The 27527-nt window shown below is 36.9% G+C and overlaps 1 long non-coding RNA gene across 1 annotated transcript; it reads left to right on the forward strand.

Annotated features, from left to right (window-relative positions):
* Positions 1-4997: 4997 nt before the first annotated feature.
* Positions 4998-17510, forward strand: LOC137238807 (uncharacterized). The gene is made up of 3 exons (XR_010949219.1): positions 4998-5112; positions 6075-6207; positions 17456-17510. It is a non-coding gene; the product is annotated as an uncharacterized lncRNA (long non-coding RNA).
* The last annotated feature ends 10017 nt before the right edge of the window (positions 17511-27527 follow it).

A 27527-nucleotide genomic window follows, 5' to 3' on the forward strand; every position in this document is an offset into this window, starting at 1 on the left:
AGTCTTTTAGGTTCAGTATAGAGCTCCGTATTTTCCTTAAATAATTCTATTAAATCATATTTAATCTTTTTATTTTATTAATTTCGTTGCTGTTTTTTTTTTTTTTCAATTGGCTACATAAACTTCAAGCTGACTGATGCCAAATATACCCAAAAAGGATCAATTATACCCCAATGTGGCCAAAGATATCAATCGCAAACCGCACTCCTTACGGATTAATCGCACGATTTTTTGCAGGGCACTAACTTAAATGTATGTGGAGGAACTTCAACAATTGTGGTATAATCTAACTCCAGTTCTAGCAAGGCTACAACGTTTGATATTAGTTTAGAGAAGGAGAAAACATATTTAATATCGGGATATAATTTAAAATAAACTTGTTTCGTAAAACGTAATTAGGTTGCCCTTATGCTTTCGAGGTCGGTAGCAGCAGCGAAAATATGCTCTGGCGCTTCACATGAACAGAGCATAGAGCAGAGCCGTAACACAAAAAAGTGAAAGCATTTCTTATGCTCTGCTTCGAGCTAAAGCGCCAAATACAAGACACGAACATTTCCGCGAACATTCCGCAATCTTGTTCGAACATTAGTTCTCTTTCAGACAGCGATGAATACGGACAACAATTGTGCTGCAGCAATATTGCTCGCTGTGGCAATTTTTTTGTTTTTACTTGCCACAATGATGGCAAAGATTTATACATTTCAATAAATTCACTCAGAAATTTTTTGTTGTTCATTTTACTTTTCCGCGCACGTCTGTTCCGTTCAGAAATTACTACGATTATGAGCTATTTCGCCATACACGCAGGAAAAGTTCGCGCAAATGTTCGCCAAAAATTAAAATATTTTGATTTTTGGCGAACATTTGCGCGAACTGGCAAACACCACCATACACGGCAGAAAAGGTCGCAGAAACATGACATAACGGGAATGTTCGCGGAAATGTTCTTGTCGTGTATTTGGCGCTGAAGTCGTGTTTTAGAGCGAAGTAGAATAAATGCAAGAAATAATATGTATTTCTATTTGCTCTATTGGGAATTGTTATGCAGAAATTGGTCGTTTCTCTTTTTTTGTTGTTGAAACAGATGTAGCGTTTCGATGTTGTTGTTTATGTACTTGTGGTTTTATTTGTCGGTATTTAAGTTGCTGTCGTCTCTTCTCACCTCTGTGCTCATGTTGAAGTTGTTGTATATAAGTAGTAGCTCGAGAAATAACAGAAAATAGCAATACATTTTATCTCTTGCTGTCGCTCCACTACAAATAGCATTTCTTTTGGTACTTTTATTTTGCTATTTACTCCGCTCTAAAACACGACCTAGCTCGTATCAGAGCATAATAAATGTTATAATTTCTTTATGCTTCGGCTCAGTTCCACGCTCTGCTCATAATCAGAGTCGAAGCGGGAGAAAAAAAAATCGTGAGTAATATATACATATACTAGCAGACCCGTCAGACGTTGTTCTGCCCTAAATTTGGTCTATCTCCATACATTTTAATAAGCTTTTTCCGTCTAACTTTTATCAGTTTTGCCAGGTTAATGCAACTAAATCGAATATCACAATAAAAATTACTTTAAAGCCCTCAGCAAACCCTTTCATTTGATATCCATATTACACACACATTCTAGGGGTATCCGGGTCCAGGTTTTGAGACCCTCGTCACCTAGCGGTATAAAAGTTACTCTGTACTTAAGCACTCATCAACAGCTTTCATTCGTTATCCATATTCTATAAAAACATCTAGGGGTACCCGCGTCCACGTTTTCGCTTATATCTCGAGACCCTAGTTACCCGCGCGTACGAAAAATACCCCGTATCAAAGTACTCATAAACAGCTTACATTCGATACCCATATTGTACAAACATATCCCAGGATTACACAGGTCCACGTTTTGATCTCAAGACCCTATCCAGAACGGGAAACAAATTAGCCGATGTTTGTCTCCTGGTTCTAGGCTACCCCTCCACCAACTTTCAGCCAAATATGTTCATCCGTTCCTTCCTCTTCAATCACTCTTTATCTATTTAAAAAAGCGCACCAAAATCCGTTGCGTAGTTTTAAAGGTTTAAGCATTCAAAGGGACATGGGATAGCAAAAGCGACTTTGTTTTATAATATGTAGTGATAGTGATACATGCAAAAATACCAAAAATAAAACTTTTTTGAAGAATTTTAAGGATATGTTTAATATTTTTAACGAAAGATTATTTTTCAATGGATATATGCATTCTTATACTAATTTCACACAGACGGCTTATTGAATAATAAACAATAAAAATTACTTTAAAGCCCTCAGCAAACCCTTTCATTTGATATCCATATTACACACACATTCTAGGGGTATCCGGGTCCAGGTTTTGAGACCCTCGTCACCTAGCGGTATAAAAGTTACTCTGTACTTAAGCACTCATCAACAGCTTTCATTCGTTATCCATATTCTATAAAAACATCTAGGGGTACCCGCGTCCACGTTTTCGCTTATATCTCGAGACCCTAGTTACCCGCGCGTACGAAAAATACCCCGTATCAAAGTACTCATAAACAGCTTACATTCGATACCCATATTGTACAAACATATCCCAGGATTACACAGGTCCACGTTTTGATCTCAAGACCCTATCCAGAACGGGAAACAAATTAGCCGATGTTTGTCTCCTGGTTCTAGGCTACCCCTCCACCAACTTTCAGCCAAATATGTTCATCCGTTCCTTCCTCTTCAATCACTCTTTATCTATTTAAAAAAGCGCACCAAAATCCGTTGCGTAGTTTTAAAGGTTTAAGCATTCAAAGGGACATGGGATAGCAAAAGCGACTTTGTTTTATAATATGTAGTGATAGTGATACATGCAAAAATACCAAAAATAAAACTTTTTTGAAGAATTTTAAGGATATGTTTAATATTTTTAACGAAAGATTATTTTTCAATGGATATATGCATTCTTATACTAATTTCACACAGACGGCTTATTGAATAATAAAGGCCATTTTCTACATTAAGACGCTTATTGAGCTCAATCTTCCCTACAAAATTCGAATCTATCATTATTTCATTAGTAGCTAATCGAATGCCTAATGAAGTCAAAAGCACAATGCAACTCTGTTGGCAGCGTTCCGCTTCCGTTTCCGTTTCTTAGTTTTCAAAGCAAATGTCATTGTCTGCATGGCGGAACGATACAAGGTGGCCGCATCGAACAGCTGATTATAACCTTTTTATTTGATTTGATACATCAACTACCGGCGCAGTACGATTTTGACATTTGTCCATCGAATTTACAAGTACATGGAATTTTTTTTGTTTGTAGGTATGTCACCATGCTCCCTCCTTGTATCCTTCCGCCATGATTGTCTGTCTCATCCTTCATACTAATCGAGCAGTTACTTCTGTGTGAAAGCGAAAAATTTACGATTTCATTAGCAGGTGAAATGAGATCATTAAGTTTCTGTGTGAAAACAGTATTAACCATTTATGTTGCATTAACAATTAACCATTTATGTTCCATAAATATGTATGTACATACCTATGTCAAGCTGATATGATATGAAAATACATACATATGTACATCCATACATACCTATAAACCTACGCCCGAAGTTAAATAACACAGCGAATGCTATATATGTACGTATGTATGTGTCGCATCAAGCCTCACTCAAAAGCAATTAGCGCGGACAGTTCACAGCGAACAAACACACATACGCATTTTTTGATAAAAATGTTACTTTTGCTTAAACAATTTGGCTGGTATAAGAAAGGAATCAAGTATTTTTTTTGATGCAGATCGAAGGTAAATATTTCAAAGTTTTACTGAAAAGTAGATTTTTTGAAATCCATCCATCCGTTTATGAGTTATAGCTGTGTAAACAAAAATTTTATGATTTTTTGCTACATTTTGGCAATTTGCCACGCCCCTACAATATATATCTTCAAATTACACTGTAACTATCTCACGTACATAGCTAAGCTTTCAAATGCAAAAAACCGTTTTAAAATCGGAGTATTCTGTGTGAAGTTATGTGCATACATGGCATTTAGCGACTTTATTTTATAAGATTTATTATAGATAAATGGGGAATGTATTGTTTTCGGTGACTTTTCGTATAAACATAAAACGTAAAACTCTTGTGTAGGGTAATTTGAAATACCCTATATAAGAATTCATTATATTCCTAGAACTGCTTAAGTTAAACAATATCAGAATATATGTATGGTAAAACTTAAATTTTTTAGTTTCAAGGACTCTTTATTTAAAAACTAAAAGTTAAGCAGTAAGTCCGAATGTATAGCACATTTCTCTCCAATTTTTGAGGTCGATGGGTTACATTGAAGTTTTTCCAATATTTTTTCAGTTTTCCAATATATGTACATACATATTTTAGTGAAAGATATTTGCTATTCAGAACTTCACACTTCCCAAATAATAAAAATGATCACGATAAAGCTTGTTCACTTGCCAAGAAAACAAAAGCTATACCACAATTGCCGTACTTCCTCTATGTGTCTACATATGTACAAAAATTCATATACACACAAGTAAGTTACAAGGCCAATGATGATGTAAATTTCGGAGAATGTGCAGACAACAAAAACCAAAAAAAGTATTCACAAAGAAATTAGAGATCAGCTGTTCGAATGGCATCTGCTCATCCTTTGACACAAATCGAATAAAAAAGTTTGCCACCCACGGTCTTTTAGTTGATTTTGTTTTCCTTTTCGTTATATTTACTCCTGTCATAAGCATGAGTGAATTCTTGTTATTGCAAGAAATACAATGAAAAGTTTTTCGAAACGAGTGAGTTACTTCTTTACCGTTGTCACATAAGCATCTTTTATATTTGTAAAGAAAATTATATGAAACTGGAAAATACAATGAGCTCTTTGGTTCACAAAAAGAACCATACTTGATATGTATGTATGTATAAATATGTATATGTATGTAGGTACATATGTAATCGCTTATTACAGCTTACTTTTCCTGTAATCTATTTCTCATGATGTGCGGTCGTGTTTTTGTTTGTTTTATTTTTGCTTACTTTGTCTGGTTTATTCTTCAGAGTCATTAATTCTAGTCTAACTGCACCCATTGATGGCGACTCAAGAGATTTTGTTCGTTAAGGTATGTATATGAAAAGTCGTAAGTCAATTATTTTGGTTTATTACTATTAAAGGAAACGACTAACTCAAGAAAAGCGTGTAACTTTTTCTGGAATTTGTAAAACCTAACACTTATGGCGATTTTTCTTCCAGGGTAAATAATTAAATACAATATTTTGCGGGATTTTCCTCCTAGAAGGTTTGGCGAGCTTCTCTTCAAATTTACGCTATGATCCTTTTTAATTTTTGCTGAAAATTGGCGAGACGACAAATGAGTTTTACTGAGGGGTGGAATAATTGCACGCAATATTTCATTTTGTTAAACCTTTGGCTGGGAATTTCTGGTTCTAATAGCGGATATGTAATCATTTATATCGAAGGATTTTTTTTCTTTAATCTAATGTAAGCATCACGTGCGGGACATGTTCGAGGGTTCACATCATGAAATCATTTCATGGGCTAAATAAATTGAGTTACGGAAAATTCTAAGAATTTTTACTTTCCAATACTTTGACTCAGATTCAAAGGCCATGAAAAAACCTGCTTCATAGATTATTTATTTTGATGAGAATTTCTGCTGGACGTAATTATCTGATATCTCTATTAGGATTAAAAAGCGTATTAGCAATGCCTTCCTACTTCTAACAACTGTTTCTGCGTAGTTGTGGGTGGGACACAAGTTTAAAAAAGCGACAATTGCATTGGCCTTAACGAGTTTCTAAACCCGGTGTAATAAATACTAAATAAAAGCAGGACTTGGGAAAACAAAGGCAATTTTTGACTTGTCTTGCCACTGTGCAATAAATCTAACAAAAATAATATATGGCTTATATAATTTGGTTATTAAATCAGCTTAGTTAAATAAAGATGAGCTACGGTAGCTATTTTTTTTTTTAACTAACTAATTGCTAAAATAAGGCTTTTTATAAATATTTTTCTAATGCTTTCTTCAACTATAGTTTTTATTTCTTTCTTTTTTTTCAGTTTATGATTTACAATCCTAATATATAAAAATCACGTGTCACTATGTTTGGCGCAAATGGACTCCTAAACTACTGAACCAATTTTGAATTTGTTTTACACTCCGTGTGCAGTTTGATCTAACTTGAAAGATAGGGTAGGTTATATATCTGTTTATGGTCGTAATATTATTTTATTGCAGTTTTTTTATATGTTTATACGTAATAGTAAAATGTTACGTATATGCGCCGGCACTCACATCAACGTGCTTATCAATAAAAAATATTATAGCGAATGATATCAAATGTAGCGCATCACCAGGCCCGCCGAGAGGGTGGGAGGAGGAGGGGTTTCTGAGGGGGCCCACGATTTAGAGGTCCTATGACATTTTTTTTTTAATTCAGGACAGTCTTTAGTTGTTCCATGTGCAATTTTTAAGCCGAATTTCAAGAGCAACGAAAATCTGCATTTCGTTTTAATATTATAGTGAAGTGTGAAAAATAAAAATCTATATATTGCGATCGACGTACAGGGTCTCGAGATATAGGCCGAAACGTGGACCCGAGTACCGCTAGAATGTGTTTATAAAATATGGATAACAAATGAAAGCTGTTGATGAGTGCTTTAGTTGCGGGTAATTTTCATACCCCTGGGTGACTAGGGTCTCGAGATATAGGCCAAAACGTGGGCCAGTGAATGCCTAGACAGTGCTTATACAATATGTATATCAAATGAAAGCTGTTGATGAGTGCTTTAGTACAGAGTAGTATATTATCCAGAGACGGACTGGAACTGGGATTAGGACTAGGACTGGGACTGAGACTCGGAGTGGGACTGGGACTGGAATAAAATACATAACACCCTCTGGGACAGGGAATAGGGGATGCAAAAGAATGAGAAGGAATTTAGAGAAGAAAAAGGAGAGAAGGAGATTGAGAAACAGATAGAATGAGACGAAGATGAAGATAGATGAAGCGAAAAAGACGGAGGGAGGAGTGAATAAAAGGTTTAGGAAAAAGTGAAGAGGGGGAGGGGGAGGGCAGAGTCAGATGGAAAAAGTTTATTAAAATGTATGCAGATAAGCCAAATTTAGGGAAGGACAACGTCTGCCGGGTCTTCTAGTAATCTTATAGAAAATTAACAAAAGTTTCTTATACATAAGTAAAAAATGTTAAAAAATCAATCATTTCAATTATTTATACGTATAATACATGTGCACAAAGCTGAGTTGATTTGTATGGACGAAATTTAACCCATATCGCGCCACCGATTTTTCGATTGGTTTTGGGCTCAGGAAAAAAAGTTCCACTAAGCATACCCAAAAAAACAATTTTCGAGCTTGCAAAATTTGAGTTTTTTGACTTTTTTTCTTTGATTTTTAAGGTTTTTTTCATGACCTACTTAAAAAATTTTCATTTGATTTTTAAATTTTCATGTATACCCTGTCCGACTCAAATCCGCTAAAAACTTTGGCAATAACAGTTTTTTGAAAAAAAAAATATTTTTTGAGTTTTGAGGAGTGTTTTGGTGAAAAATTTATTTTTTCGCCATTTGTCTTTTTAAGTGATTTTCAGAAACGTGCAAAAGTGTTGCCGATGAAAACGAATTTGTCTCATAGTTCCTATCCCACTTAAAATTATGCGATAAAAATGTTGGCATTAACAGTTTTTAAAAAAAATTTTTTTTTTGGTTTTTGGGACTTGCTTTGGTCGAAATCGATTTTTTTTTAATTTTCAAGTCTCCAAATCATTTTTTATGTATATGTTTCCGTTAGACCCACCAATAAGTATATCAAAATAATCAGGGGACGAGCTAAGTTGATTTAGCCATATCCATCGGTCCGTCCGTCCGTCTACGCTTACAAAATGTTTTCTGAAAAACATTAAAATATATTTAATATTGAAAACGCGTATATGTTGTGTAACGCGGCAAGTTTATCTTAAGTTACTTTTAATAACATTTGGAGAAGTGCCTGTTGGGAATGTTCTCAATCCACAGACAGCACAACAGCAACGCCAAATAAAAAAACTGTTTAGTTTAAAGCCCCCCAAAAATTTATTTCTGGGTGCGCTCCTGAAGAACGCAGTGGGTAAATAACTCGCTACAAAACGCATTGTGCTTAATAGTTTTTATACCTTTCATGAACATGAAATGGTATATTAACTTTGGTCCGATGTTTGTAACGTTGGGAAATATAGAAGATAGACTCACCATTAAGTATACCGAATTGATCAGGGCGACGAACTCCGTCTGTCTGTCCGTCCGTCTGTCTGTTTGGACGCAAACTAGTCCCTCAAATCTCAATGAAATTGGGCACAAGGATGTATTTTTGTATTACATAAGACATTTGTCGGATCCGGTAGGATCGGACCACTATAACATATATCTCCCCTACAACGGATCGTTCAGATAAGCCAATTTTGGTCATTCCTGCTGCAATTTAGAAAGTATAAACGTGAAACTCGGTGATATATATTCTAATATATCATAGAAGATATCCTGAAAAAATCACTTTGATCGGAGCTATATATAGTTATATCCCATACAACCGATCGTTTAGATAAAAAGATTTTTAGCCATTTCTCCCTTAATTTAAAAAGTATAAACGTGAAATTCGGTTTTATATTTTTTAATATATCATAGAAGTTTTTTTGGAAAAATCGCTGAGATTTATATAGTACCGGCAAACTTTGTTCTGCCCGAAAATTTGGTTTGCGCATATTTCAAAAGTGAGTCACTCTTCCCTTTTTCACTGTCTGTCCCATTCTCCTATATTTCCATTTTTATACTCAGTTGAGCAGAGCTCACAGAGTATATTAAGTTTGATTGGATAACGGTTGGTTGTACATATATAAAGGAATCGAGATAGATATAGACTTCCATATATCAAAATAATCAGGATCGAAAAAAAATTTGATTGAGCCATGTCCGTCCGTCCGTCCGTCCGTCCGTCCGTCCGTCCGTCCGTCCGTCCGTCCGTCCGTCCGTTAACACGATAACTTGAGTAAATTTTGAGGTATCTTGATGAAATTTGGTATGTGGGTTCCTGAGCACTCATCTCAGATCGCTATTTAAAATGAACGATATCGGACTATAACCACGCCCACTTTTTCGATATCGAAAATTTCGAAAAACCGAAAAAGTGCGATAACTCATTACAAAAGACAGATAAAGCGACGAAACTTGGTAGATGGGTTGACGTTATGACGCAGAATAGAAAATTAGTAAGATTTTGGAGAATGGGCGTGGCCCCGCCCACTTTTACAAGAAGGTAATTTAAAAGTTTTGCAAGCTGTAATTTGGCAGTCGTTGAAGATATCATGATGAAATTTGGCAGGAACGTTACCACTATTACTCTATATGTGCTAAATAAAAATTAGCAAAACTGGATTAAGAACACGCCCACTTTTTAAAAAAAAATTTTTTTTAATTCAAATTTTAACAAAAAATTTAATATCTTTACTGTATATAAGTAAATTAAGTCAAAATTCAAATCCTGTAATGATATGATGCAACAAAATACAAAAATAAAAGAAAATTTCAAAATGGGCGTGGCTCCGCCCATTTTCATTTAGTTTGTCTAGAATACTTTTATTGCCATAAGTCGAACAAAAATTTACCAATCCTTCTCAAATTTGGTAGGAGCATAGATTCTATGACGGTAACTGTTCTCTGTGAAAATGGGCGAAATCTGTGGAAGCCACGCCCAGTTTTTATACACAGTCCACCGTCTGTCCTTCCGCTCGGCCACTAACACAATAACTTGAGCAAAATCCGATATATCTTTACTAAACTTAGCCCACGTACTTACCTGAGCTCACTTTTTCTTGGTATAAAAAATGGGCGAAATCTGACCATAACCACGCCCACTTTATCGATATCGAAAATTACGAAAAATGAAAAAAATGCCATAATTCTATACCAAATACGAAAAAAGGGATGAAGCATGGTAACTGGATTGGTTTGTTGACGCAAAATATAACTTTGGAAAAATCTTTGTAAAATGGGTGTGACACCTACCATATTAAGTAGAAGAAAATGAAAAAGTTCTACAAGGCGAAATCAACAGCCCTTGGAATCTTGGCAGGAATACTGTTAGTGGTATTGCATATATAAATAAATTAGCAGTACCCGACAGATGATTTTCTGGATCACCTGGTCCACATTTTGGTGGATATCACGAGAACGCCTTCACATATACATCTAAGGGCCACTCGCTTTTAAAACCCTCAATAATACCTTTAATTTGACATCCATATCGTACAAAAACATACCAGAGTCACCCCTGTCCCACCCTAATGGCGATATCTCGAAAAGGCGTCCACCTATAGAACTAATGCCCCCTCTCTCTTAAAATGCTCAGTAACACCTTTCGTTTGATACCCATATCGTACAAACATTCTAGAGTAACCCCTGGCCCACCCTAATGGCGATATCTCGAAAAGGCGTCCACCTATAGACCTAGTGTCCACTCCCTCTTAAAATGCTCAGTAACACCTTTCGTTTGATACCCATATCGTACAAACATTCTAGAGTCACCCCTGGCCCACCCTAATGGCAATATCTCGAAAAGGCGTCCACCTATAGACCTAATGCCCACTCCCTCTTAAAATGCTCAGTAACAGCTTTCGTTTGATACCCATATCGTACAAACATTCTAGAGTCACACCTGGCCCACCCTAATGGCGATATTTCGAAAAGGCGTCCACCTATAGAACTAAGGATTACTCCCTTTTAAAATACTCATTACCACCTTTCATTTGATACCCATATCGTACAAACACATTCTAGAGTCACCCTGGCCCACCCTAATGGCGATATCTCGAAAAGGCGTCCACCTATAGACCTAATGTCCACTCCCTCTTAAAATGCTCAGTAACACCTTTCGTTTGATACCCATATCGTACAAACATTCTAGAGTCACCCCTGGCCCACCCTAATGGCGATATCTCGAAAAGGCGTCCACCTATAGACCTAATGTACACTCCCTCTTAAAATGCTCAGTAACACCTTTCGTTTGATACCCATATCATACAAACATTCTAGAGTCACCCCTGTCCCACCCTAATGGCGATATCTCGAAAAGGCGTCCACCTATAGACCTAATGCCCACTCCCTCTTAAAATGCTCAGTAACACCTTTCGTTTGATACCCATATCGTACAAACATTCTAGAGTCACCCCTGGCCCACCCTAATGGCGATATCTCGAAAGGGCGTCCACCTATAGACCTAATGCCCACTCCCTCTTAAAATGCTCAGTAACACCTTTCGTTTGATACCCATACCGTACAAACATTCTAGAGTCACCCTTGGTCCAGCTTTATGGCGATATCTCGAAAAGGCGTCCACCTATAGAACTAAGGATTACTCCCTTTTAAAATACTCATTACCACCTTTCATTTGATACCCATATCGTACAAACACATTCTAGAGTCACCCTGGCCCACCCTAATGGCGATATCTCGAAAAGGCGTCCACCTATAGACCTAATGCCCACTCCCTCTTAAAATGCTCAGTAACACCTTTCGTTTGATACCCATATCGTACAAACATTCTAGAGTCACCCTTGGTCCACCTTTATGGCGATATCTCGAAAAGGCGTCCACCTATAGAACTAAGGATTACTCCCTTTTAAAATACTCCTTACCACCTTTCATTTGATACCCATATCGTACAAACACATTCTAGAGTCACCCCTGGCCCACCCTAATGGCGATATCTCGAAAAGGCGTCCACCTATAGACCTAATGCCCACTCCCTCTTAAAATGCTCAGTAACACCTTTCGTTTGATACCCATATCGTACAAACATTCTAGAGTCACCCTTGGTCCACCTTTATGGCGATATCTCGAAAAGGCGTCCACCTATAGAACTAAGGATTACTCCCTTTTAAAATACTCCTTACCACCTTTCATTTGATACCCATATCGTACAAACACATTCTAGAGTCACCCCTGGCCCACCCTAATGGCGATATCTCGAAAGGGCGTCCACCTATAGACCTAATGCCCACTCCCTCTTAAAATGCTCAGTAACACCTTTCGTTTGATGCACATATCGTACAAACACATTCTAGAGTCACCCCTGGCCCACCCTAATGACGATATCTCGAAAAGGCGTCCACCTATAGACCTCATGCCCACTCCCTCTTAAAATGCTCAGTAACACCTTTCGTTTGATACCCATACCGTACAAACATTCTAGAGTCACCCCTGGCCCACCCTAATGGCGATATCTCGAAAAGGCGTCCACCTATAGACCTAATGCCCACTCCCTCTTAAAATGCTCAGTAACACCTTTCATTTGATTCCCATATCGTACAAACACATTCTAGAGACACCCCTGGTCCACCTTTATGGCGATATCTCGAAACGGCGTCCACCTATGGAACTAAGGATCACGCCTTTTCAAAATACTCATTAACAGCTTTCATTTGATACCCATATCGTACAAACACATTATAGAATCACCCCTGGTCCACCTTAATGGGGACATCTCGAAAAGGCGTCCACCGATAGACCTAAGGCCCACTCCCTCTTAAAATGCTCAGTAACACCTTTCATTTGATACCCATATCGTACAAACAAATTCTAGAGTCAGCCCTGGTCTACCTTTATGGCGATATCCCTAAATGGCGTTCATCCATAGAACTATGGCCTATTCTCTCTTAAAATACTCTTTAATACCTTTCATTTGATACACATGTTATACAACCACATTCCAGGGTTACCCCAGATTGATTTTCCTTATTTTGTCTCCATAGCTCTCAACTGAGTATGTTATTTTCGGTTACACCCGAACTTAGCCTTCCTTACTTGTTCTTCCTAACCTTGTCCACCCGTTATAATAGGTTGGATCGAATTTTTTCGTTAGGTCGGACCGAAATGTAAACCTTTTTGTTTTTTTAAATTTTGAATTTTTTCTAAAAAAATCATAACTCAAGAATGACTAAACCGATTTGGGATTTCAAAATCAACTAACCATCATCTCTCCTTCCTGTATCTTTCCTAAAAATTTCACGGCAATCTGTAGAGCCGTTCTCGAGTTATGGAGTGACAATCAAAATGTACACTTCTTTTTATATATATAGATATATCCCATACAACCGATCTTTCAGATAGAAAGATTTTTGGCAATTTCTCCCTTAATTTCCAATATAAAAACGTTAAACTTGGTGATATTTATTCTGATATATCATAGAAGATTTCGTGAAAAAATCTTTTCTATCGGAGCTATATATAATATATATCCCATACAACCGATCGTTCAGATAAGGGGGTTTTTTGCCATTTTTATACTCAGTTGAGCAGAGCTCACAGAGTATATTAAGTTTGATTGGATAACGGTTGGTTGTACATATATAAAGGAATCGAGATAGATATAGACTTCCATATATCAAAATAATCAGGATCGAAAAAAAATTTGATTGAGCCATGTCCGTCCGTCCGTCCGTCCGTCCGTCCGTCCGTCCGTCCGTCCGTCCGTCCGTCCGTCCGTTAACACGATAACTTGAGTAAATTTTGAGGTATCTTGATGAAATTTGGTATGTGGGTTCCTGAGCACTCATCTCAGATCGCTATTTAAAATGAACGATATCGGACTATAACCACGCCCACTTTTTCGATATCGAAAATTTCGAAAAACCGAAAAAGTGCGATAACTCATTACAAAAGACAGATAAAGCGACGAAACTTGGTAGATGGGTTGACGTTATGACGCAGAATAGAAAATTAGTAAGATTTTGGAGAATGGGCGTGGCCCCGCCCACTTTTACAAGAAGGTAATTTAAAAGTTTTGCAAGCTGTAATTTGGCAGTCGTTGAAGATATCATGATGAAATTTGGCAGGAACGTTACCACTATTACTCTATATGTGCTAAATAAAAATTAGCAAAACTGGATTAAGAACACGCCCACTTTTTAAAAAAAAATTTTTTTTAATTCAAATTTTAACAAAAAATTTAATATCTTTACTGTATATAAGTAAATTAAGTCAAAATTCAAATCCTGTAATGATATGATGCAACAAAATACAAAAATAAAAGAAAATTTCAAAATGGGCGTGGCTCCGCCCATTTTCATTTAGTTTGTCTAGAATACTTTTATTGCCATAAGTCGAACAAAAATTTACCAATCCTTCTCAAATTTGGTAGGAGCATAGATTCTATGACGGTAACTGTTCTCTGTGAAAATGGGCGAAATCTGTGGAAGCCACGCCCAGTTTTTATACACAGTCCACCGTCTGTCCTTCCGCTCGGCCACTAACACAATAACTTGAGCAAAATCCGATATATCTTTACTAAACTTAGCCCACGTACTTACCTGAGCTCACTTTTTCTTGGTATAAAAAATGGGCGAAATCTGACCATAACCACGCCCACTTTATCGATATCGAAAATTACGAAAAATGAAAAAAATGCCATAATTCTATACCAAATACGAAAAAAGGGATGAAGCATGGTAACTGGATTGGTTTGTTGACGCAAAATATAACTTTGGAAAAATCTTTGTAAAATGGGTGTGACACCTACCATATTAAGTAGAAGAAAATGAAAAAGTTCTACAAGGCGAAATCAACAGCCCTTGGAATCTTGGCAGGAATACTGTTAGTGGTATTGCATATATAAATAAATTAGCAGTACCCGACAGATGATTTTCTGGATCACCTGGTCCACATTTTGGTGGATATCACGAGAACGCCTTCACATATACATCTAAGGGCCACTCGCTTTTAAAACCCTCAATAATACCTTTAATTTGACATCCATATCGTACAAAAACATACCAGAGTCACCCCTGTCCCACCCTAATGGCGATATCTCGAAAAGGCGTCCACCTATAGAACTAATGCCCCCTCTCTCTTAAAATGCTCAGTAACACCTTTCGTTTGATACCCATATCGTACAAACATTCTAGAGTAACCCCTGGCCCACCCTAATGGCGATATCTCGAAAAGGCGTCCACCTATAGACCTAGTGTCCACTCCCTCTTAAAATGCTCAGTAACACCTTTCGTTTGATACCCATATCGTACAAACATTCTAGAGTCACCCCTGGCCCACCCTAATGGCAATATCTCGAAAAGGCGTCCACCTATAGACCTAATGCCCACTCCCTCTTAAAATGCTCAGTAACAGCTTTCGTTTGATACCCATATCGTACAAACATTCTAGAGTCACACCTGGCCCACCCTAATGGCGATATTTCGAAAAGGCGTCCACCTATAGAACTAAGGATTACTCCCTTTTAAAATACTCATTACCACCTTTCATTTGATACCCATATCGTACAAACACATTCTAGAGTCACCCTGGCCCACCCTAATGGCGATATCTCGAAAAGGCGTCCACCTATAGACCTAATGTCCACTCCCTCTTAAAATGCTCAGTAACACCTTTCGTTTGATACCCATATCGTACAAACATTCTAGAGTCACCCCTGGCCCACCCTAATGGCGATATCTCGAAAAGGCGTCCACCTATAGACCTAATGTACACTCCCTCTTAAAATGCTCAGTAACACCTTTCGTTTGATACCCATATCATACAAACATTCTAGAGTCACCCCTGTCCCACCCTAATGGCGATATCTCGAAAAGGCGTCCACCTATAGACCTAATGCCCACTCCCTCTTAAAATGCTCAGTAACACCTTTCGTTTGATACCCATATCGTACAAACATTCTAGAGTCACCCCTGGCCCACCCTAATGGCGATATCTCGAAAGGGCGTCCACCTATAGACCTAATGCCCACTCCCTCTTAAAATGCTCAGTAACACCTTTCGTTTGATACCCATACCGTACAAACATTCTAGAGTCACCCTTGGTCCAGCTTTATGGCGATATCTCGAAAAGGCGTCCACCTATAGAACTAAGGATTACTCCCTTTTAAAATACTCATTACCACCTTTCATTTGATACCCATATCGTACAAACACATTCTAGAGTCACCCTGGCCCACCCTAATGGCGATATCTCGAAAAGGCGTCCACCTATAGACCTAATGCCCACTCCCTCTTAAAATGCTCAGTAACACCTTTCGTTTGATACCCATATCGTACAAACATTCTAGAGTCACCCTTGGTCCACCTTTATGGCGATATCTCGAAAAGGCGTCCACCTATAGAACTAAGGATTACTCCCTTTTAAAATACTCCTTACCACCTTTCATTTGATACCCATATCGTACAAACACATTCTAGAGTCACCCCTGGCCCACCCTAATGGCGATATCTCGAAAAGGCGTCCACCTATAGACCTAATGCCCACTCCCTCTTAAAATGCTCAGTAACACCTTTCGTTTGATACCCATATCGTACAAACATTCTAGAGTCACCCTTGGTCCACCTTTATGGCGATATCTCGAAAAGGCGTCCACCTATAGAACTAAGGATTACTCCCTTTTAAAATACTCCTTACCACCTTTCATTTGATACCCATATCGTACAAACACATTCTAGAGTCACCCCTGGCCCACCCTAATGGCGATATCTCGAAAGGGCGTCCACCTATAGACCTAATGCCCACTCCCTCTTAAAATGCTCAGTAACACCTTTCGTTTGATGCACATATCGTACAAACACATTCTAGAGTCACCCCTGGCCCACCCTAATGACGATATCTCGAAAAGGCGTCCACCTATAGACCTCATGCCCACTCCCTCTTAAAATGCTCAGTAACACCTTTCGTTTGATACCCATACCGTACAAACATTCTAGAGTCACCCCTGGCCCACCCTAATGGCGATATCTCGAAAAGGCGTCCACCTATAGACCTAATGCCCACTCCCTCTTAAAATGCTCAGTAACACCTTTCATTTGATTCCCATATCGTACAAACACATTCTAGAGACACCCCTGGTCCACCTTTATGGCGATATCTCGAAACGGCGTCCACCTATGGAACTAAGGATCACGCCTTTTCAAAATACTCATTAACAGCTTTCATTTGATACCCATATCGTACAAACACATTATAGAATCACCCCTGGTCCACCTTAATGGGGACATCTCGAAAAGGCGTCCACCGATAGACCTAAGGCCCACTCCCTCTTAAAATGCTCAGTAACACCTTTCATTTGATACCCATATCGTACAAACAAATTCTAGAGTCAGCCCTGGTCTACCTTTATGGCGATATCCCTAAATGGCGTTCATCCATAGAACTATGGCCTATTCTCTCTTAAAATACTCTTTAATACCTTTCATTTGATACACATGTTATACAACCACATTCCAGGGTTACCCCAGATTGATTTTCCTTATTTTGTCTCCATAGCTCTCAACTGAGTATGTTATTTTCGGTTACACCCGAACTTAGCCTTCCTTACTTGTTTATTTTATATTTATCTTAAAAATCGATTAGGTATGTACATCTGTTAACTATATATTTCTTATCTTTCACACCAGATTATTTGGAGATTACGAACGGGATAAGATTATTGTTCAGCCCCATTCATGAAAGGTATGAAGTCTTCGGCACAGTCCCGGCCTTACTTGTTTTAAACTATATTTATGTTATTTTTTAAGCTTTCTGGCATAAATTCAAAAAAGTTTATTTGCATAGATGCCTTTTATTAGCAACCAAAAAACCTTTATTTATCAAAATTAAATTTTTGTGTGGATTGCGGCAGAACCGAGAGTCGCTAGGAATGTTTACTGTTACGATTCCAGTTTCTTGACATTGTCAAATAATTTATGCTAATGCAGAGTGGATATCGTGTTTGATGTACTATGTTTCTAAAACCTTTGTATGGTAAGTAAACACACCACCCTAATACGTGTATTATACAATGTTTATACATATACCTTTATACGCATATAAATATATATATGTATACATAAATGGCAACATTTTATGCTGGGTTAACTTTGTTTTACGTAGGACATTAATACTCATTTTATTTAAGTCTAATTTTACATACATATATAGCTACATATACTCGTATAGATACTTAAGATAAAACATTATACACAATCTCTGAGGAAACATGTCAGTTTAATATTAATGAACTTTTGTCTGATATTTTATAGGAAAATCATCAATGGAAACAATGAAGCGAACACTGTGGCATGGAGTAATTACGTAGGCGAATTGAAGAATGGCCACCAAAGTGAGCGTCCATCATCTCTTCACTATACCCGATGAATGTTGCTGCCTACTTTGTGATATTCTTGGTAACAACTGTTGGACATGCTGCTCTTAGAATGCTGAGTGTAGTGAGCTTAAACAAAACAAATAACAAACAAATATACGAAATACGTTAACAACAAAACAATGTGCAAGAATATGAGTATTATGCATTAGAAGTATGTAAATATGTAAATAAATATTCGCTTATGTACATATACACATACATATACAGGCCATGTGCATATTCGATTCGTTTGAGTTAAATGGAAACCATATGGTCTGCTATAACTGTTTTTTTTTTACTTCTCTGTAAAATTTAAAATTTTGGTTTTTGGGCTTTTGTGAATAAAGCTAATGAAATATTATTTATTATTTAAGGAATATTAGGCTAATAATTAACAACAATTAAATATGAAAAAAAAAAAAATCTTTCAAAATAATAATAAATATATTTTAAGTCACCCGAAACTATTTTTATATATTTTTACTTTCAGTAAGAAAAATAATTTTTTTAAAAAGCTTCTCAGTGAAAACTCATCTCCATTAGAGCCGACGCAAAATTGGAAGAGAAGCTTGGCTTCTCTTCGCAGATTATCGCGCCTTGCATTTATTTTGCCATCACCGATTTAAAACAACCGGAAAAATCGGTAGCCTCGACCGAAAGAAATTAAAGGTTCGCAATGCTCATCCATTCATTTGCCCATACGTACGCCGATCCATCAGAACTTTCATTGAAATAAAGGTATTGTAATGAAATTCGACATACTACAATTTCTGACCACGGATAAGTTTTGTACCAAAAAGGCATAATCGGTATATAATTTCGCCCATTCTTATAAATCAAATATTTCCTATTAATCGTTTTATTCGATATTCCGGTGCCTAGTAATAGGTCATTATCTTCAAACTTGGCATGTAGGTTGGCTACACGCAGCTAACACAATTAACATAAAAACTATGAAAAATGGGTAGGACACCACCTACTTATTCAAATAGATTTCCATCTGCTATCGCTGGCGATATCTTTAGAACTATTTAAGTAAACATTGGTTTGCAGATTCATCATTTGAAGTTGAACTGTTCCAGCAAAATTTAACAAAATCCCACTTTCTATATAAAAAAACAAAATTGCGTGCTGAAGGTACATACATCGTGACGTCTCTGTAACTTATGAAGATGCGATGCTAAAATTTTAAAGGGAAAGTCCCTTAGATAGATCTGAAGTTAATATTAAACAATTTTAAGAAACGGGTGCTTGAACACGAAAAAGATGATTCCTTAGGCCGTACATTTAAAGAACTATACCTTAATGTAAACTATTTTCCATGGCGAATAAGTGACTTACATTCCCCTACTGGTAACACGATACTATCGCTTAGTGAGTGAGTGATAGTGATGATCTTCCCTACTCTTATACCCATATTGTACTACTTAATACCGTTTAGCTTCTTGTGGTCAAAACTTTGATCGATAGCCGCTGAACCGTGTGAAGTTTCGCAAAAATCGCGACCCCATATCGAAGCACTGATGACTTTCTCTAGTATGTTACCCATATTATACCAATCACTCTTAGCTTTTTGTGGTCCAAACTTTGGTCGATAGCCGCTGAACTGCTTGAGATATCCAATAAACACTAATTCTAAATTAGAACATGCTATTTGCGTTGATATTTGCTTCAGGCCAGGGCAGAAGAGATACGGAAAAAGTTGGAAATAGTTACAACGAATTTTGTAAGAAGTCATAAAATGCCTTCCACTGCAGAGACTTGGGATTTTAATAATATATGTAAATTGTTTGATAATTATTATGTTACTTAAAAATGTCCGATAAAAACAATTATTATAAAACTTTCGTCACGCAATATTTAATCTTTGTTGAGACGTCCTGATAAAACCAGCTGGAGATTTCATTTAGACTTTTACAAATATTTATTATAATTAATATGTCTCTGGTATTTTGTTCTTCTAAAACAGAAAACGATGAGTATTTATTTTTTATTAAAAAACATTTTTCAGAAATCGGACTTCGTTTTGAGTTCAAAAAGCTCATATCCCAGCGTGCTTGAACTCATTTTGATATCGCAGGCGGTCTTTGGAATGGTTAAATAGTGACATCAGTGACAAGCTGCCTGTCTTAGCAATGGCTTAAGATTCAAAAGGGGAAATTAAATTGATGTACGTTTGCGGTGGGTCAAGTTCGAAGCAACAGTTCTATTGAACCGAATACGAATGAAAAAGATACATATTTTGCGGCAGATATAGTTCTTGTATGTTTTTGGAAAGGTATTGGTTTGGTATTTGGCATTGCCTGGAACAGGTTGCTGAACGTCAAAAAATTGACCAAAAAACTTTAAAGAAAGCGGTGTTCAGGCAATGCAAAAACACAGTTTATGTCAAATGGTGGCAATGGCGGAGGAAAAGAAGAAGTGGTACGAGTACTACCGCTCTATACATGTATCTTGGTTCCAATGTGGTGACTTGTAATAATACGCATTTTAGATATATCACTTTGTTGTTGTTGTTGTTGTTGTAGCGATACCGTTGCTCCCCGAAGGTTTAGGGAGTGATCGATGTGATGGTCCTTTGCCGTTTACAGATCCGGTACGCTCCGGTAACACAGCATCATTAAGGTGCTGGCCCGACCATCTCGGGAACGATTTATATGGCCACATTAAACCTTCAGGCCAATCCGGTATTTTAGTCGCCTCTTACGACAGGCATACCTACCGCGGGTATATTCTAACCCCCTGACCCGCTGGGGTGCGGGTCTTTGGCCACATTGACCATTGTGACAGAAAATTGAACTAATAATATTAAAAATATTATTATTTAATGATTTAATTGTATACAAAAAATATATGACGAAACTGCAGTGCTATCAGTAAAAAAATCCCCATCAGGTGCCTTGTGAACAGATGTTAATATCACATTTGCACTTCACCAAATGCACCACACATTCCCTTAAACGCATTTCCAAAATGACTAATTTGAGCGCATTTCATTGCATTTGGCCTTCAAATGCAATCTACACAACGGATACTCACACGCTTTTGACATTTTCTTACTAAAAAAAACCCGGAAAGAACACGAACAGTTAAGGAGTTTCCACTAGTTTTTAAAGCCAAACTGAGTACCAGAAATTGCTTTGTATTTGCGATGCTATTTCTTTTATCGTAATATTGTTCAATCAATTAAGTCAGTGCATTTTCTTGCTATGGATTGGAATCCTCGCAATAGTGTCTTGCAGGGAAGGTTAAGCGAGATGCGAGTGAGGCCAATGCGTAAATGCTTTCAAATGACTTATTTGGAAGTATGCATTTGGGTCTGTGTAAATGTAATATAACCCGTATTGTTTATCATGTGACCGATGGGATAATATTTAGCCGGAGATCGGGTTTTGTATCAAAAATTATTCATTTAATTTTTCAGAAGTCAACGATTTTAGTTTTTCATTATTTTGATTTAAAATGTGGCGTTCTTAATATTTAACTCTGGAGGAGATGGTGAATGAAGTGATGGATAGTAAATGTAAATGCAAACATCTTATTGTGAAGAACTTCACATGGAAAATATTTGCGAAGAATGTTTCAATAAAACTTAAAAATCTCATGGACACCTTTTTATTTGAAGAAATCTGCGGTAATTTTAAATCCAAGCCTTTCGAGAATTTTGAGGCAAATCATATTCGTGAATCAATTTATAACTGTGCATCAAACAAACAAAAAACCATCTCAAGAATACCATTCTCAGAAACAATAAAACTTTCTTATTTTTAATTTGCCTGACTTGTCAACACCATCCTGTGCGAAAACGTCTGAAGACTTTTGGTATGTTTATGAAATTTTCCAATTAATATTAAAATTGACAAAAAAAAAAAAATATTGTGAAACAACGCGATATTTTATTTCCTTTAAGGTTGGATATGTCGACACCTTGCGACCGGTTTTATGAGAATTTTATTAATTCATTGTTGTTGTATGTGAGGTGTATGTCATGAAATGTTAAATTATATGCATTTATAATATACACCTGCAACCAAAAATTGTGGGTTATATACAAATAACAACAAATATGGTGGCGAAAGTTCACCGCGCATTTGTTGCATTTTGGCACGTGTGGGAACTTTTTTTAGCATGGATTTTGTTATTTAGCAGCAGGAAAAGTGGAAGCTTCGACAGCTCTCAAAAATCATTTGCCATAGCTGCAAATTGAGCATGCAATAAAATATACACACACACACACATAGACATACACATGCCACCTGCATAGATATTCAAATAAGTGTACCTTGAAAGTCTTGAAAAGCGTGTTGCAGGTGCTATTTTCCATGTTGCAGCACGCGTTACTGCAATTTTGAGCAGTGGTTGTTGGTGATGTTTTTGTAGTTGTTTCCCGTTTCTCTTCTCCCTGCTTGAGTGTTTGTAATTTGAGAATCATGGCATTAGTTAAATGAAGCAATGAAATCGTGGAAAATTACCAAAGTTATAACCTGGTGTGTGTGTATGTGTTGTTTTATGCGGGCGTGTGCGAAAGTTTAACTTTTATAGAACTAGCAACAACAACAAAATATGCAGCCATAACAACAGTTATATGCCAACATCTCTGTAACAATATCGAATTATAATAAGACGCGGGAAAATGGCAATAAAAATTTGACATTAGTGGCAAAACATGAATCAGTGCTGAGGGCTATGCTCCGGCTTAGAGTCAAGCAAAGATGCGTCAACGAAAAATCGATGATAGCAAAGGTAACGACAAAAAAGTAGCAAAACTGCAAAAAATATTGTGAACTTTTATTTGCTTTGAAAAGGTGAATGGGTTGGTAGGGTTACAGCGAGCAGGGGACTTCGAGTCAAACTTATTGCTCTTCACATGCACTCACCCACACTCATGCGCGCTTTTTGTGCGTGCGTAACGGTAATATTTTCTCTGAAGTGTAACATATTGTTGCAAGTTGCTACATCAAAAAACACTTCACCTAATAAAACCTTGATGAATGCAGCTGACAATATTGTTCATTTTCCTTCTATGTCGACATAAGTCTTCCTTTTTCACCATATATGTTCGTTGCTAAAGTCGCTGGTGGAAGTGCAAAACCGCATAATCGACATTTTGTTAAAAATGAAATACGCTCACCAGAAATTCCTGATATCAGGCTCTATTTGTTAGTAACACAAACTCGATGTTTCGAAAGTGACAAAAAAAAGGCGTTAATGTGAACCCGCAGATAAAGGGTAGCACAAAACTTGACTGCGAAACCGCGGTTGTCATAATTGGTAACCTATGGTTGCTCTCACATCTAAACACAGCTCAACTCTATAACGTTTGGTCTCGTGACATCTCGTAGTTCTTAACCGATTATTTGTCCCGTCTATATGACGCGGGTTTACAGAGTTTTGTGGTGGCACCATGAACGGGTTTTGATATATGACCACAAAAATTTGAAGAATAGAGCTTGTCCGAAGTTGGCGTCGGCAATCCCTTTTTTGAACAACATTTTCAAAAATTTTAATTAGGCTATATCAACCCACGCATGAAATTTGGTTATTGGGGCGTTTTTCAAGTTTAAGATATTTGATTAATATAAAAGAGTGGTAATGGTTATAGTCCGATTTCAATCATTTTAAGCAGCTATGGAAAATGAGCGGAAAGAAATCCACATAAAAAATTGCAATAAAATACCTTAAACTAGCTCAAGTTATCGTGCTCGAAGACGGTTTTTGTCAAGTACCGTTGAGCGGACAGAATTTATATTCTCTGAGATCTTTTCTCAGCTAAGTATGATAAATGAAGGAAATTTTACTTTGCAAAGCCGCGCATTCGTAGATAAAATGCCACACAATAATTACAAAACCGCGTCTGGTAGAAGGATTTGCAATATCTCTTTTATTTAACCCTTCTTAGCGAAACTACCAACTGGGTTAGAGTATATCCCTTAATACACCGATTGGTTTTGAAGAAAATTAGTTTTTTTTCTAATTGTAAATCGTTTCTTTTTTATCTTAGCCGGAGCGCGATTCAGCACTGTGATGTGTTCGGATGGGTACAAATGCACCTTGGCTTTATTTTAAACACCCCTCGACATAGTAATCGAGAACAAGCCACTTTATTAATCGTTTATGGCTTATGGCAGATACAATACATAACATACGTGGCGGGCAAGGAAGAAACTGAGGGCTGGGGTGGCTGTGTGTATTTTAAAGCTAAAATACAGATAGGGGACGTATGCTCTTATTTGAAAAACTAATAAGATTTTATGGTGTCACGTCATAAAGGAGATGGATTGTATTTTCTGAGTACTTTATCGGTAGCCTCATGTGAGCAAAGAAGTCTATGTTTGTATGTAATCTCTTATTTACAGCAATTGGGATCGTTAAATGTAGTTTTGTAGACATGCCTTTTCAAGCTAAAACTTTAACTTATTATATAATTTTAGCCCTTTTTTTTTTGAACTATTCACTGCACTTTCCACTCACCTTTCACTCGAACTTTCCGAAAAGAACAAAAAGAAAATGGTTTAGAAAAAGTATAAAAAATTTATTTTAATTTGAAACAACGTTGGCGGTTAGTACGACTGTGTCGTTTGGATGTTTACAAATTGTGATTTATGGTTATATGTGAATGTGTGGGTGTGTTTTGATAATTCATATATGCACGTGTGGGCGGCAGGGTTGCACCTGCAAGTGTGCCGGTGTTGCCACGCTAGTTTAGCCACTTATCAAAGTAGGAGGTTTGCCAGAGATTTATGAATTGTTGCTTTTGATAAACTTAGAACTGTGAAAAAACAAATCTCAAAAGTTCCATGGACTTTAATTGTATAATCATTTTTCAACCCACTTAGAAAAGTCCATCACTACATTTAAGTCGATAATTTGTGAAAATTAAACCAGATATAGCTCAAAATTTAGCAAAGACTGATGCAATGAACCTATGTAATCTGCCATGAAAGTATTTTCACACAAAAACGTTTTTCGCGATTATCCTTCATTTTGTTCATTGTAAGAATTCACACTGTCTTTATTTTATTAAACAATAAATAAAATTATACAAATATTAGCTCTCAACGGAACATTCAAGAACAAACGATATAATATTTAAAACGGATTTCCTCATTTATGCTTCACATGCAACTGCAGGACGCCCCATTGGTAGATGACTGTCAAAATTTGACATTACATTGTCAGCACAATCTGTACGATCTAATGTTGCTACCGATTACCAGCATTAAATCAATTCCATTCGTTCTACTTTTCTTTCCGCAAACACGAAATTGGATGACTTTTAAATTGGCGTTCATTTAGAAGCGTGTGAACTTGTTATATATACCCATACATATACTCATATATACACATACATATGTATGATAATTTTATACTCAGTTGAGCAGAGCTCACAGAGTATATTAACTTTGATTGGATTGGTTGGTTGTACAGGTATAAAGGAATCGAGATAGATATAGACTCCCATATATCAAAATCATCAGTATCAAAAAAAAATCGATTGAGCCATGTCCATCCGTCCGTCCGTCCGCCCGTTAACACGATAACTTGAGTAAATTTCCAGGTATCTTGATGAAATTTGGCATCTAAGTTCCTGGGCATACATACCAGATCTCTATTTAAAATGAACGATATCGGACTATAACCACGCCCACTTTTTCGATATCGAAAATTTCGAAAAATCGAAAAAGTGCGATAATTCATAACCAAAGACGGATAAAGCGATGAAACTTGGTAGGTGAGTTGAACTTCTGACGTAGAATAGAAAAGTAGTAAAATTTTGGACAATGGACGTGGCCACGCCCACTTTTAAAAGAAGGTAATTTAGAAGTTTTGCAAGCTGCAATTTGGCAGTCCTTGAAGATATCATGATGAAATTTGGAAGGAACGTTACCCTTATTACTATATGTATGATTAATAAAAATTAGCAAAATCGGAGAACGACCACGCCCACTTTTGGGAAAAAATTTTTTTAAAGTCAAATTTTAAGAGAAAAGTTAATATCTTTACAGTATATAAGTAAATTATGTCAACATTCAACCCCAGTAATGATATGGTGCCAAGAAATACAAAAATAAAAGAAATTTTCAAAATGGGCGTGACTCCGCCCTTTTCAATTTAATTTGTCTAGGATACTTTTAATGCCATATGTCGAACAAAACATTACCAATCCTTGTGAAATTTGATAGAGGCTTAGATTCTAGGACGATAATTATTTTCTGTGAAAAATATAACTTTAGAAAAAAACTTTGTAAAGTGGGTGTGACACTTACCATATTAAGTAGAAGAAAATGAAAAAGTTTTGCAGGGCTAAATCAAAAGCCCTTGGAATCTTGGATGGATAACTGTTCGTGCTACTAAATATATAAATAAATTAGCGGTATCCGACAGATGATGTTCTGCGTCACCCTGGTCCATATTTTGTTCCATATCTCGAAAATGCCTTCACATATACAAATACCACCACTCTCTTTTAAAACCCTCATTAATACCTTTAATTTGATACTGATATCGTACAAACACATTATAAAGTCACCCCTGGTCCACATTTATGGCGACATCTCGAAAAGGCATCCACCTATAGAACTAAGGCCCACACCCTTTTAAAATACTCATTATCTCCTTTCGTTTGATACCCATATCGTACAAACAAATTCTAAAGTCATCCCTGGTCTACCTTTATGGCGATATCTCGAAAAGGCGTCCACCTATAGAACTAAGGCCCACTCCCTTTTAAAATACTCATTATCACCTTTCGTTTGATACCCATATCGTACAAACAAATCCTAGAGTCACCCCTGGTCCACCTTTATGGCAATATCTCGAAAAGGCGTCCACCCATAGAACTAAGGCCCATTCCCTTTTAAAATACTTATTAACACCTTTCGTTTGATACCCATATCGTACAAACAAATTCCAGAGTCACCCCTGGTCTACCTTTATGGCGATATCTCGAAAAGGCGTCCACCTATAGAACTAAGGCCCACTCCCTTTTAAAATACTCATTATCACCTTTCGTTTGCTACCCATATCGTACAAACAAATTCTAGAGTCACCCCTGGTCTACCTTCATGGCGATATCTCGAAAAGGCGTCCATCTATAGAACTAAGGCCCACTCCCTTTTAAAACACTCATTATCACCTTTCGTTTGATACCCATATCGTACAAACAAATTCTAGAGTCACCCCTGGTCTACCTTCATGGCGATATCTCGAAAAGGCTTCCATCTATAGAATTAAGGCCCACTCCCTTTTAAAATACTCATTATCACCTTTCGTTTGATACCCATATCGTAAAAACAAATTCTAGAGTCACCCCTGGTCCACCTTTATGGAAATATATCGAAAAG

The sequence above is a fragment of the Eurosta solidaginis genome, chromosome 1 (genome assembly GCF_040869045.1).
Source record: "Eurosta solidaginis isolate ZX-2024a chromosome 1, ASM4086904v1, whole genome shotgun sequence".
NCBI lineage: Eukaryota > Metazoa > Arthropoda > Insecta > Diptera > Tephritidae > Eurosta > Eurosta solidaginis.